The 12849-nt window shown below is 32.6% G+C and overlaps 1 protein-coding gene across 2 annotated transcripts in view; it reads right to left on the reverse strand.

Annotated features, from left to right (window-relative positions):
- LOC145678351 (protein CEPU-1-like) overlaps positions 1-12849 on the reverse strand; it is a 1025842-nt gene that overhangs the window by 17222 nt on the left and 995771 nt on the right. The window lies entirely within an intron of this gene.

Below are 12849 nucleotides of genomic sequence, written 5' to 3' on the forward strand. Positions count from 1 at the left end.
AAGGAAAGTAAAAAGAAATCTAAGTATAAATCAACTGGGCTATATGAATGAAGGTATTGTCTATATCAACCAGAGTTTAACTGCGTACCGGAGAAAAATCTTTGGAAACGCGAGAAAATTGAAACGCGAGAAAAGTTATGCTTTCTTATGGGTAGATAATGTCGGACGAATATTTTTGAGAAAAAGTCAAGGTGATTCTGTGATACAGTTAAAAACATTAGAAGATGTAATCGCATTGTCGTAAAATATTTTTGTGAAGTACATAGAAACTGATAGTTAGTCCTTACAGAAGTATCTTAAATATCTACTATCAAAATGTTAGAGGATTAAGGACAAAAACAAACGATCTATATATAAATACTGCACAATGTGATTATGATATAATTATATTAACAGAAACATGGCTTAAACCTGATATTGTCGACTCAGAAATGTTTGATTATAATTATAAAGTGTATAGGAAGGATAGACTATATAAAAAAGGTGGTGGAGTACTCATAGCAATTAAAAACAAGTTTGCAGCCACTAATATTGAGATACGTAATGAGCTTGAGAATTTGTGTGTTAAGGTAGTTGCATATTGTAAAACATTTTATTTTGTAACTGTATACTTCCCCCCTGTTTCATGTTTAAATCATTATCTAAATTTCTTTCAAATATTTGAAGAAAATGACTTGTTTCAGGAAAATAACGTGTTAGTGGCTGGAGACTTTAATCTACCACTAGTTACAGGTACAGACTATAATTTCTTGAACGGTGGTGAATGCTATCGCTCATTAGCTAATTTTTTGAGCCTACAAAATCTTCATTCTTTAAATAATATAAAAAACTATTTTTGTAGAACTTTAGACTTAGTGTTTAGTAATATTTCGAATGGTATTGTTGTACAAAGAAGTGAATTGCCGATTATAAATGAAGATAACCATCATCCTGCACTAGAAATCACTATTCCGTTTAAAGGGCAAAATTATCCACTAAAAAATGAAACAAAAATTGTATTCAACTTCCAGAAAGCTAATTTTTTAAAACTATATCAATTAATTCGAGAAGTTGACTGGTCGGTTTTAAAACAATTTAGTAATGTTGATGATGCAACTAACGCATTTTATGATATAATAAATAAGATAATCATTGATACAGTACCTAAAACGCGAAAATGTAGTATGAGAAAATATCCGTGCTGGTTTACAAAAGATATAATAAACAAGTTAAAATTAAAAGAACATTATAGGAGGCACATGAAAGACTCAGAATATAGTAAACATATGTATAAGGAGATAAGAAAGGATACAAAGAAAATTATTCGTAAGGCGTATGAACATTATATTAGGGAAAGCGAAATTGAGGTTAAAAAGGATGTAAAATCTTTCTGGTCATATATAAAATGTAAACAGAAGAATAATAATAGTGAAAGCGGTAGTATGACATTAAACGGTAATACATTGAATACAAACAAACTAATTGTTGATGGTTTTGCAAATTATTTTAAATCAGTATATGATAAAAATATATCATCATACAACCCTCCTGAGGAAGAACATATGGAGGTAAGCAACTGTTTGGAAATTGATAGAGTGTCGAATGAAGAGTATAGGAAAGCTATTACGAAGTTAAAACCTAAAAAAGCATGTGGACCAGATGGTATTCCTCCATATGTAATAAAAGCATGCTCGGAAATACTACTAGAACCACTGTCTATACTTTTCAATTTAATACTTAAAACCCAAACGTTTCCTGAAATCTGGAAAATTACTAAAGTATCACCAATCTTTAAAAATGGGGATAAGAGTAAAATAGAAAATTATAGACCGATAGCCATAATTTGTGCACCAGTAAAAGTTTTCGAACAAATATTATAAGATCGTGTTTTTAACCATGTAAAGAACTATATTTATGAAAACCAGCATGGATTTTACCCTGGACGATCGACAGTTACAAATTTGCTTAATTTCACTCAATTCGTTCATGAAGCTATTCATGATCGCAAACGAGTAGACACAATATATATTGATTTTGCAAAGGCATTTGACACAATTAATCATGACATACTACTTAGAAAACTCTCAAGGTTTGGATTCTCATCAAATTTACTAAAATTGTTTAAATGTTACCTGTATAAGAGAAAACAGTATGTATACTTCAATCACATAAGATCATTCAGTTATAATATTAATTCCGGTGTCCCGCAGGGCTCAAGCTTAGGACCCTTATTGTTTCTACTTTTTATAAATGACCTCCCAAAATACGTTAAATATTCCAAATGTTTATTATATGCTGACGATTTAAAATTATACAAAGATATACAAGAAAATCAGGATGTATTAAAACTGAATGAGGATCTAAATAACATATATCAGTGGAGTATAGAAAATAAATTATATTTTAATACTACCAAGTGTAAATTCATGATATTTTCAAAGCAAAGAAGGTTAACTAAAATTAATCCCTATAAGATAGATAACAAAGTATTAGAACGTGTATATACATATAAAGATTTGGGTATTACTTTCAGTTGTGATATGTCTTTTAATAAACATACATTGTTGCTAACACATAACGCTTTTAAGCAATTAGGATTTATAATAAGAAACACGAAAATGTTTACAAACATTGATGTTATAGGAACTATTTTTAAAAGTATTGTAAGATCAAAGATGGAGTACGCCTTGGTGATCTGGATTACGAAATACGTAACTCAAAACAATCAATTAGAAGCAATTCAGAAAAGGTTTTTAAGGTATCTATATTACAAGAAAACTGGACAATCTGCAATTACTAATAAAATTTCGTATTCCAGACTACTAGGTGAATTTAATTACTCAACTTTTTCGGATAGATGTGTTATACTACAAGAAATGTGTTTATTTAAAATAGTAAATGGTAAATTCGATAACAGTGAGTTTTTGCAGTATATCAAATTCAATATAAAATCAAGAACTTTAAGAACGAGGAAATTATTATGGTATGCAACTGCGAAAACAAATACATACAACAACTCACCTTTAATAAGATTATGTTCATTATATAATAATATAGCTAAGAGTGTCGATGACATTGACTTAAGTTTGAAAGAAAAAATATTTAAAAAAATATTGAACAGATATTTGTGTAAAATTAAGTTAAATGGAAAACGTAATTAATATCGGATATTACTATATTAACTACGATAATGACATTTGATTATTTTCTTTTTTCATGTTATTGTAATGTACAATATCAATGGTGAGCACATGGATGTGTGCATGTGAAATGTGCGAGATATGTATATGTGTTCGTCCATATATATTTGCATGTATAAATATTGGTGTATGTATGTGTTTATATATGTATATGTAAGTATATATATGTATTATGTATGTATGCCTATTTCTAAAATGAGAGCATGAGTTCGTGCTTCATAAAATGTATGCATTGATCTGTGGAATGTCCGTATACTAAGCTATATACTGTATTTGCTTATTGTTAGCTTAATATTCTTAATATTTTCATTTTTAATATTTTCATTTATAAATTTCTGTTTTACATATTATTATTATTATATAATAATGTAATCAATTGTGTACACCTCCTATAATTGGAGAGATCTCTCTGTTGGAGGAAATAAATAAATAAATAAATAAATAAATAAATAATTTTCCCCTATTTGCTTGCAAATTAAGCCAAAAATACGTAGAAGAAATCATGTACAATTAGCACAATTATTATCATTCTTTCTGACTTTAGTCATCAAAGGTTTAATGCTTTGGTTGACCTTGCTTCGTAGGCTGTCAAAATGTTGTATAAACGTAATCAAGAAAGTTCTGTCGCTTTTTAACCCATCACCTTGAAACATCGATATATCACCTAAGGTGTACCTGGAAAGCATCGACGACCTTTAGCCAATGTTCTGGAAGGCCATGAATTCCATCGCGGTAGAACTTGGTAGGCCGTGAAGCAAAGAAGATATCAAGTGCATTTTCCATCTCTTTTTCCACCACTATTTTCACCTCTGACTCCTGTGAGGTGATTATCCTAGGAATAATACAGGTAATAATCGAACGGTGCAATGTCCGGGGAGTATGGTGGATGCAATATTGTTTCTCATCCAAGGCGCAGAATGGTGTCCCGGGTCATCCTAGTCATATGGGGCTTAGCATTGTCCTGTAACAGGAGGACCCTTTTGCGATTCAGATGTGTTACCTCCAGAGTTCCGATTTTTTTCTTTAACACGGCTCAATCGCTGACAGTACACAGCTGCATTGATGCTCTGACCAGTTGCTAGCAGTTCCAGATACACGATGCCACGAGCATTCCACCAAACACACAGGAGGACCTACTTCTGTTGCAGTGATGGTTTCGGCTATTTTGGAACCAGCTCATGGGATGCTAACCAATGATGACGGCGCCGTGGAGCTTCGTAAAGCACCCACTTCTCATCACATTTCCATCTGTTCAGAAATGGCTCCTTCTTCAGACGAGACAGCAAAGAAACACATGTGTCTGCTCGCGTTGCCTTCTGGCTCCAAGTCATATCATGTGGGACCCATCGACCTAATTTGTAGTGCTTCCGAAGTTGATGGAGGTACCGCCGAATGGTTTGTCCTCTCACACTCAATTGTAGTCCCAGTTCTTCGCATGTCTGGCCACAGTTTGCCGTAATTTCTGCATGCAGATCTTCATTTTGTACATGTGTTGATCTTCCGGCACGTGGTGCGTCTTCGAAAGTTTCGTCACCGTCCTTAAAGTTCTTAAACCACCTCTGCACTGTTCGCGTAGTCACGACACCTTCACCAAAGGCCTGGCATATCATCCGCCTCACTGCGGCGGCGTTTGATCACAATTTGAACTCGTATATAGCATACACACCCTTATGACGCTCTGTAGAGGTCCCATGCTCACTCTGTTCTTACGCAGTTCACGGTGTAACTGAACTGCCACAATCAGGTAGTATGTTGGATATACCCACACAACAACTTACCTTCGCCTTATCTCAACTCACATTCAACTCACGGCTTGAGGGCGAATTGAGCACAGACATCCACAAAAAGCGATAGAACGTTCTTGGTTATCTTCTCAGTAATACAGAAAAGCAAAATTACAGTGTGAAGTTAAACTTTGAATAAGTTAGTAATTAATAATAATATACTAAATTAGTAATACATGTTGAAACTCTGCTAGAACACTTTATATATTCTGTCAATTCACCGTTTCGTCGGGATTATGACACTAAGAATAAGAGTTACCTTACGTCAATGTTCAGTTCAAATAATTTTAGGATCATCAAATCTAGTAACTGTAAGTTATTATCTGCATCTCAACAATAGTACCACAATTCTGTTCAGCAGTTATACGTAGTTTGAAAAGGCACAAGCAATTTGCCTTAATGAATTATTGAATGAGTGTTCTAAATAGAGTTTACACTTTAATACTTTTCATTGATTTTACAATAAAGATGAAATAAATATAACAAGTCTGTTCGGTGATTGATATGAGATATTATTCACAGGTATAGCATATCAGTTCTGGAGAATAGAGTAGGGTTCGAGAACACTATCCATTTTCATGTGTTTTATAGAAGAAAGTATGTCTTCAAGAATAGGAATATCACAGTCAAGTCTTAAGTAAACTAACTATCTCTTACTTTTTAGCACCCTTAACATTAAATATACATGTAAGGACAATTAGAAAGTCATTTAAATGATGAATTGCTGTCATCACTCTACCAGAAACACTAGTAAAACAGATATATTTGTCCACTAAAAGTAGCACCAACGATTATTTTCTCAGTAAGCGAAACTGTTTGTTCCATATCTTAGTAAGAAAAGTATAATAATTCAATTATCCTGGACTCTACATCCACCATATATACACACTTTACGTTCGAAATGTTCACTTACAAGACTAACATTGTCACACTGAGTAGAGAACACAAAGTCAATTCAAGTTAACAATGAAGTCACAAAATTCCATGTAATCAAGTTTAATTAGAAATGACAGAGCAGTAGGAAATAAAGATAAAAGGGCGGGCGCAACGTGTAGCGGGAAGGGAACGATAGGTAAATATATATATATATATATATATATATATATATATATAAGTTCTATGTTCTAAACCAGGCCTCATTTTCAATCCATTCGAGCTGTCATCTGGGAAACAATAGCATGAGTACACAATAGAAAATGGTTTGATTACTCAACAGCGAAGACATGGCACTTGCAGTTAGCTCTCCTGCCGTTCCCTTTCCTATCGTTTTCTCGAGATTCAGCTCCTTCTCATGAATTCTTATCCCTTCTTCCGTCCTTCCTTTTCCATTGTCTTTGCTACCCCTTTCCCCCCTGATAGGCACACAGGAGACGACAACGAAACTTGAGTCGAAGATAAACATCACGAAGTGAATCCAAATAACAGTACCATTTTCACACCTGAGATACTCAAAAAGGCAAAAGGGGGATGAAGTGTCACGTTTTGTCGAGAGAATTGTGCCTTTTTGTCTCTGAGGGCATTTCGAGTTAACGCGTGTCTCTTCTTTACTAACTCTCTCTCTCTCTCTCTTCCCCCCTACATACACAGAGACACATACAGAAGGCCGACAAGTATTTCCTTTTTACGGAAAAGCAAATTTTGCAACAACGCCCACTATAGTCTGCACAGACCCTTATTATCTCTACAGGAGCTCAAAACCAATTTTCCAAACCCAAAAAGAAACTTTCCTAGTGAACAAGGACATTGGACAAGGAGAAACTATCTTGTTTTCATTTTCATCAAAATCTCTTTGGAGTTGTTTAATCTAGAGAAAAGATTACTGTCTTTCCAAAGAACCGAAGCTGTAGTCAGTAATTTATCATTGGAACAAAAGTCAGAAAAATGTTCGTAGATTGTTTGAATTAACATTTCATAGAACAAAGAAGTGACTAGTAAATGTTCTCTGTAATTAATCAGAGAGTGACTTATTCAGTTGTTTTAGTCAGCGTTGAATTCAAAATTGTATCCTGCAGAAAAGTTTTCTTTCTTTCCCTTTTGTTGCTGTGTAAGCTGTAATGGTGATGCTTGTATTTTCTATCATTTCCAGATACAATAGACGTAACTGGGAAATATATCTTTAAATATAAACCAACCTCTACAAGATAGCTGGAAAGATTAAAGGAAAACATAGAAGCGAAGTGAAATTAGTGTAATTTGAAATTGTGTCTAACAGCAGTTTAACTGTTGTAAATATGTGAAGAACATAATTAATGATTGTCAAGATAAGTACTAACTAACTAATTATATAAGTTTAAGTCGGGATAGTGTAAGATGATTTGACACATTGGAACGGCAAGGAAGTATTATCAGCTCACAACACTACCCTACATGTATACCCTCTCTTTCTGGAGTAGATACATAATGATGAAACAATTAACTCCTTATATTAAATTTATTCTAATAAATAGGCTTATAAGAAAGGCAACAACAAAAAGAATGTATAGATGATTTTGGTTTCAATTCTATTACAATAAGAGCAGAGAACTTCTGAAAGAAACGTAGGTATAAAGTTTTTATGTTTTATTTTGTCATGGCTGTATGATCATCATGTGTTAAATAGTCGTACTACTACTTTAATTTTTAAGACAGTAATTTTGTATTTGACTTTAGTTTAGAGTCCCACTCAGTAGTGGACTATATGAAATATAGAACTAAATCTTAATCTGGAATTCGAGCCACACGAGCTCCCACCGAGAATCGAACCCGGTTCTCTCACGCTAAAAGATTGGAAGGCAATGTAGAACAAGGTTCTAATTAAATTAAATTAAATTATAATACATTATAATATTATTTCAATATTATTCATATTAAGGACAAAAGTTTTCAGTGAGCACGTAACATGAATGGTTATACAAGGTACACTTCTGGTCACAAAAAACAAGACTTCCTTTCAAAATCTAAGTCCAAAAAGTTGAACGTAGATCGTTACGTCCCTCGTGTCTGCTTATAAGGAAATCCATTTTCCTTCCATTATATTACTGATTAATATGCACATTCTCTAATGGAAATAAATCATGTAAACGTAGCTGCCAAGTAAATACACAAGTGCCATGCAGAAAATAATGTAAAAGATGATAAAGGTCAAAAAGTGTCATCCTGCATGGTAGCAAACTCAATCCTATAGTGGCTACAGCGTCAACAGAACAGTAACAGAGATGAAAGGAGGTAGCTCATAGTAATGCGCTCTTAGTGTAGTGAGTAACATCATGTAGCTGTGTGCCACTGTTCATTTGAAGTTTTCAGGAATCTCGTCTTCAGTTATTAAGTACTTTTATATAAAAATACCCTTTATTGTCAAAGAGCATTCAGGTATGAAAGTAAGAAAGTTACAAATATATAACAGCTGTGTAATATACTATGTTAGAAACAAAACCACTACTACTACTATTGTTTCTAATGTACTCCCTTAAACAGAAAGGAACACTTCTGGAAACTAATTCTTTAGTATTTACAACATTAGGAGAATTATTGTGTTGTAAGAAAACAAATGATCATTAAATTATATCAATACTAGCTGAAGCGTCTCTTCTGGGCACAGTACGAATAAGGCGCAATAAATATAAAACTTTAAATTTGGATATTATAGAGGTTGTCAGCTTCTTTTTCCTTTAGGTTCAGAATTTTTGAAAGCGTCGAATCATGTAATTTCAAATGAATAATTAGTGTACCAAAGACTATTGGTGTACATGAATTTCAAGGAGGGATTCATGGACCAAAGTTCATATAATTTCAGGTGTTTGTATACATATCCTAACATGTTAAATGCTTATTTTTGCATAAAACTCTGCCCAAAGGTATGTTAAACCCCGAAACTTTCCCTTGTGCACGCCACTGTCGAAGAACATACCTTCAGCTTACGCAAATCATCATATTGAGCAGTATGTGTATAAAAAAGATAGATTTGAATATTTTAGAAATTGCTCTCTTTCTTTCCTTAGGCCAGGAGTTTTTGAAAACACTGAAACGTATACTCCCTTACTTTTAATTAAGAATTTATACACCGAATTAATACATCTCCAACTTAAGCGAATTTAAGACTGGGGATTTTATAATAAAGAAACTGATATTTTGATATTATAGAAAGAGGTAGAAATTTTAGGTACACTAGAAAACCTATTTCATTAATTTAACTAAGGATTTATTTACTGAATTTCACATCAACTTAAACAAATCCTTACATTCGGCATTTTCAGGATAAAGGAAAAGAAATGGAAACTTGGATATACAAATGTCCGCCTTAGAAGTGGAATATTTTGAAACGCTGAAACATATTTCATTATTTTAAATTAAGAGCCTGTAATCCGAAGTCCACACATCTCTGACTTAAGCGGATCTTTACATTTGACGTTTGTGAATAAAGAAAGAGATATTTGAGCAATATAAAAGCAATATCTCTTTTTCCTTAAGAAAGGAGTTTTCAAATTCGCTTAAAGACATATTTTAAAATTTTTAATGGAAAGTCTGTATTCCGAGTGTCACCTCTCTATGTTCGGAGACTCATAAGATAGTCAATTTTTGTCAGGCACTTTATCTCCTTAAGTACAGTTAGGGTATATACTTCAATAAATCTTTTCTTATGATATCTCTTGAATGTGTGACTAAAGGAGTATTCTGTCCAAATTTTACGTTTCTACCTATAGTAATATAGCCTGACCAATGACGGGACATTCACTTCTTCTCTTAACAGTATCTACTTCGTGGGTTATGAATGCTTGGCCTCTAGACTATGTGAAAAAATATTCGTGGCAAATAGGCTGTTAGATGTTTCCCTTCAAAGCATATACGTTCCTCGATAGTGCCAATTTCCTAAATGCACTAATATTGAAGTTTTAAAAAGAACTCAGCTCGCGTCAAAGAAGTAGCAAGATTGTAACAAGTTTTTATGTGGTCTTCCAGGGGGACTTTTTTTTTTAATTTTCTTCCTTTCTCTAAAATTAAAGGTAGTTTACTTAACGGTAAAAATAATGCAATTTTCTCAAAAACGGCTCTAACGATTTTGTTTATATTTCATAAATCGATTTTCTAAAAACAACCCTATACTGTGCTATAAGTAATTTCTGCGGGTAAAATCGAGAACGGGTAGTTTACTTTTGCGGGTGAGTTTTCTTTCGGATATGTTTTTTTTTTCAAAAATGACTCAGGTGATTTTGTTCATGTTTCATAAATATGTCATTACTAACCTGACAATACGGCATAACTCATCTGTCCTAAAAAAATGAATGAGGGGCAGTTAATTCTTGAAGTGAGTTTTTTCGGACGATTTTCTCAGAAACAACAAAGGCAATTTTCTCCTTATTTCAAAAATAAGTATTGCATCAATAACCTGACAATATAGTATAATTCATTGTCCTAAAACATGGATGAGATATAGTGTATTCTTGAGGGTGGTGAGTTTTTCGGACGATTTGCTCAAAAACAGCTCATGCTACTTTCTTAAAAATAACTAATGGAGTTTTCTTCACACTTCATAAGTAGATATTTCATTAGTAACCTGACAATATAGTATAATTCATTTGTGCTTAAAAATCTACAAGTAGCAGTTTATTCCTGGTAGTGTTTCTTGGACGATTTTATAAAAAATGACCCCGGCGATTTTCATTGTGGTGTATGGCTAACTTATTTGTGCTGAAATGTCTACGGCGAATAGTTTATTCCAGGTGGTGTCTTTTTGGGTAATTTTATCAATAACGGAACAGGCAATCTCTTTCATATTCATAAATAAATATTTCATTAACAATTCTATAATATTGTATAAATTATTCCTTACGAAAAAAAAGTCACAAGAGGTATTTTTCTCTTAGAAATAAGTTTATTTTCAGACTACTTTCCCGAAAACAATACGAGCGATTTTGGTCATATTTCATAATGTTTCATTATTATTATTATAATGTTCCACATATTACTTCTATGAGAATATCTACAATGGCTAATTTACTCTTGGAGTGAGTTTGTTTTTGACAAATTTATGAAATACCAATAATGGAATTTTATTATACTATAAACAAATATTTCAATTATAGCCCTATCATATGGCATAAGTTATTTCTTCTGGAAAAATCTAGGAGGAGTAGTTTACTTTTGAGATGCTTTCTTTCGGTGATTGTTTCTCGCAAACGTCTTAGAACTTTGTTCATATTTCACAAGGAAATATTTCATTAACAACTGCAGCACAACATGATATACGATTTGGTGCGAGAACGTTTAGTACAGTGGCCCGTACCTTTTCTTTATTTTTTTAGATATTTCTCTGAAGGAATGATTTCTTAAAAAATATCGATTTAAATAAATCTTTTATCCGTGGCAAAATGTATAAAATGCATATCGGCAATTCGAATTTGGATTCACTTTCTGCTCCATGAAATACTCTAACAAAGTAACTTCACGTGTCATTAAATTTGTAATACTGGTATTGGAAGTAAATTTGGTTTTAGTTTTTTGCTTGAGGTCTTCAACCCTTTAGGAAACACGAACGGTTTTCTATCTACCTCCTATATAAAAGCTGGATAGTGAACATGCTAACAGGAAATCAGTAGAAAGTTTTCAAATATTCTTGCTAGTAGTAGTATTTTGATCATGGTATGTTTTCGATAAATTACTCCATGATTTTTGATACAAGGAAGTCTTCAATCAAATAAATTGTCAATAGTTTCATTCGAATTGGTAGTGAAACTATCAACAAAATATACGTAATAAAGGTGAATTACCATCGAAACTTAGTTATGATATTATTTTCGTACGTGGTTTTAAAACTAGTTCAAGTTTTAAAATATTAATCAATTATCAAAGTTGCGACTTCAAAACTATAGAAATTTCTTGTACTGTACCTACGTTTTGATCAGATACTATAGAGTAGGCAGCAAAATTACGATATGCATACGAGAGTAATTATAGTTTAATTTCAAACTCTATATTTAAAAAATGCAGGAGTCATTGAGTCAGACCTAAGGAAATTTGTAAGGATTTAGTGTCATTATTTTCGACTTTATCTCTGGAAGGTAGTTTCGGTTTTGGGAACCAGAAATGTACAAAAATAACCTAACCAAGTTTTATAAATCAGACGTAGATAAAACAAAAGCTTCCGTAATTCGAATTTGGAAGGCCTTCGGTCCAAAACCTTTGCTCAGAAATTTTATCTAAGTAAATCTCTTCAGACTAATATTGAACTTTTTTTACTACGAGAGGAACGTGAGTTTTACGGAATGAAAAATATATAAAAGATGAAGATTTTTTTTATAGATATAGGTGGTCTCATAAAACTACAGAGAAGAGAAAATCCTACAAGATCCTTCTTTTTCTTTCTTCCAACTTTAGCCATCTGTCACTCTAAAATGTTGTTAGGAGAAGCATTTTGAATTAAAATTTTCTATAATTTTATTGTTGATTAGATCTATACTAGATTACCACATGGATATATTAGGTCGTTTTATATAATATACATAATTGCGCGAAGAATGCATGCTGAGCAAGACCATCGGACGAAGACTGTTGTACAGTACATATCTTTCCTAAGCGATAATAGAAGAAGCCTTAGGTATTGCATCCTTGTCAATATACACGGTTTCACGCGGAGGTCTAATCGTTAAAGCAAGAGCTTTACGATGGATATTTCCATCAATTATCAGATTTTTAAGAATCAGATTATTTTAGAGTTGTTCGTGAAATGTTAGACATGGCGAACCGAGATGATATTAGATAATTTGGAACGTTATTACTGGTTATTTACTTTGTAAGTTTATTATTAAAAATAATGAATTTACGAAGATGGTGTAACACTAGCAACTGTGAAAAAGCAGCCAACTGTTCTATTTTTTGGAACGTAGACTTCATAGAATATATACTTTCTTATA

This window comes from Thermobia domestica, chromosome 2, assembly GCF_964235325.1.
Source record: "Thermobia domestica chromosome 2, izTheDome1.hap1.1, whole genome shotgun sequence".
Lineage (NCBI taxonomy): Eukaryota > Metazoa > Arthropoda > Insecta > Zygentoma > Lepismatidae > Thermobia > Thermobia domestica.